Genomic DNA, 2,973 nt, shown 5'->3' with positions numbered 1-2,973 from the left:
TAATCTCAGAAGGAAGGAAAACATAGGATTTTAGTTTAAATGTGAAGGAAGCTACCTAAGCTAGGAGGTGGAGATAAAGGAATACTTTCTAAGTTTAAGAAACAACCAGGGAAAATGTAGAGTCAAGAGAAGGAGGATCACATATTAGGAATAGTAAGAAGGGTCAGTGTGTCTAGATTATAGAGTATATGGATAGGAATTAAATGTAAGAAGACTGGGAAGGTAGGAAAGGATCAAGCTATGAAGGGCTTTGGAAATCAACAGAAGATTCAGTATTTGAGATATATATATATATATATATATATATATATATATATATATATATAATAGACAGTCACTATAGTTTATTGATGAATGGAGTTTGTGGTTAGAGATGGGCTTTAGCATAATCATTGTTTATGCAACTCAGTTGAGGATGGACCTTATGGGAAAATAGATTTGCATTATGGTGACCATTCAGCGGGCCATGCAATCTGGGTGTGAAGTGTTGAGGGCTTATGCTAGAATATAGGTTGTGTGGCAATGTGGCTTTAGGAGAGATGTTACAAAGGTAGAATCAACAGAATTTGATAGCATATGGGATTTGGGGTGTGGTGAGAGTGAGGAATTAGGAATAACATCTAGGCTGTGAGTCTGGGTGACTGGGAGTATGGTGTCTCCCTTGGCAGTAACATGGAAGTTGGAGGAAGGGAAGAGTTTGGGAGGAAAGACAGTGAGGGATGTTTTGAACATGTCCAATTTAAGATGACCTCAGACCATCCAGTATGAGATGTTCAGTAGGCAACTGAAGCTATGACACAGGAGGTTAAGTGCTGAATGGATTTATGTATCATCCTTAAAGAGATGGTAATTGGAACCAAGGTAGCTGATAAGAATTCAAGATATCCTAGGGTCCTCTTCTCTGAGAGACAATATCTCTTGAGTAGGAATGATAGTCAAAAAGGCAGCCTACCTCCCTCTGCCCAGTTCTTCCATGAAGGAAAATGGAGAAGCTAAGAAATAGGGTGTTTGACACTGGAAAATTGTAAGTCACTGAATCATCTGAACTTTATACTAATGGGCACATATATTTTGGAAAGATGAGGATTCCAGAAAGATACACAAACACATTTTGAAATATTTGAAATATTGGAACACAATCCAGGTGGTAATTTGCTCCTTGATGTGCTGGGTTTAAAGTCATGAAGATCCTGTCTGAACTCTGGAAGACTCAAGGCTAGTCTGCAGGTGCTTTAAGCAGCAACTGGGATGTATTCATGAAGTCAGAGACGGACAGGTTGTATCTACAAGGTGCTAAGAGTTCCCTCACTCAGTTTGCTCAGTGACAAAATCAGACATATTTGGAATATTATTTTAATATCCTTCCTTCCCCTCAAGGCCCATTTCCATAACTCATCATGGTGTGGATACGACTCTAAGGAAAACAAATCTCACAAATTCCACAAAGCTGGAAAAGCATTAACTGTGTCTAGTTGCCCACCATTTACTAAGCTGGGGAGCAGCAAAGGGAAAAGAAGGAAGACTCTTTTCTTACCTGCATTATTAGAATACTAAAGTAATGTACTCCTGAATACTGTTGGGAATAAATGTAGTACTTCAACTTATAAACAAGCCGCCTCTTACTCAGCTGTCCCCAAACTCCCAGAATTAGCAAGGCAAGGGAGATGAGTTGACTGCCCCTAGGGAAGCTCTCCAACTTGTGACAGTGAGCAATGAAATCTGCTGCTAAAATTCATCTCCCAGCAGTTTAGTATGGAAATGCTGTGCATACATTTCTTTAGGGTTGTGCTTTGGTCTGTGGTTTTAAGTTAGTGAGGTTTTTTGTTTTATTTGATTTTTTGCTGAGACATAGCAGTTTATACTAAATGTATCAGCCTACCAGCAAGCCCATCAATAAATTTGAGATGAGTTAATTAAATAAGTAATCTTCAGTTAGAAAAATTGCCTCAGGAAGCTTACTTTTTTCACAATCGTGGTGTACTTTAATTCACCTTTTTGATTGGGTGAAATATAAGTTTTTGGTCTGTTCATACCTAGTATACTGGTCAATACAGTATTAAATATAAGAAGAAAGTCTGAAGATAAGATCCAAATTCAATAAAATTGATTTAGAGGACTGGTTATAAAACACTTAGCATGCGAAATAGTTATAAGATGCAAAAAATCCCAGAAAGTTAGGTGGCTCAATGACTAGAACACTGGATCTCTAGGAAGAACTGAGCTCAAATTCAATCCCTTCACCTCAGATACTTAATAGCTGTGTAATTCAGAGTTAAGTAACTATCTGCCTCAGTTTCCTCCCTGTAAAATACGGATAGCAAAAACATTTATCTTCTAACATTGTAAGAAAAAAAAAGATATTATTTGGAAAGCTCTTTGAGAAACTTTACTATATAAAAGATGGCTTTGATAGTAATATTTGGTCTTTGTTGTAGATCTTTACTCCTTCCCCCAGTTGCTAGTGCTCCTTCAAATTGCCTCATTTGTATTTTATTTAACACAAGGTGAGGGGCATCTAGGTGGTCCAGTGGATAGAGCACTGGCCCTGGAGTCAGGAGGGCCTGAGTTCAAATTTGATCTCAGATACTTAATACTTACTTAGCTGTGTGACCCTGGTCAAATCACTTAGACCTATTACCTTGCCAAAAAAAAAGAGGGGGAAAAAAAGAGGAAATTATTTAACACAAGCTAGAAGCTTTGTCTCCAGTCCAGATCAGTTGCTATAAACACAGTCAGTTATCGAGGATGGTGAGCTATTAATCTCCAAAAAATGAGATAATATCTAATTAAGCCTTTATGAAGTATGAACACACATCTCTGATAGAATCAGAGGCAGCAAAATTGGAGAAAAATGATAGGTCATGCCTCAGAATACCTTTAAAAACACAGACCTGTCATTTTGAGGTAGTCAACAAGAAATCCAACATTCAGAAAAGAACCTTTTGTATAGGAGAGAAGGGAATTTTCTCTTCC

The sequence above is a fragment of the Macrotis lagotis genome, chromosome 1, assembly GCF_037893015.1.
Source record: "Macrotis lagotis isolate mMagLag1 chromosome 1, bilby.v1.9.chrom.fasta, whole genome shotgun sequence".
In the NCBI taxonomy this organism is placed as follows: Eukaryota; Metazoa; Chordata; class Mammalia; order Peramelemorphia; family Peramelidae; genus Macrotis; species Macrotis lagotis.
This window is presented reverse-complemented; position numbering follows the sequence as displayed.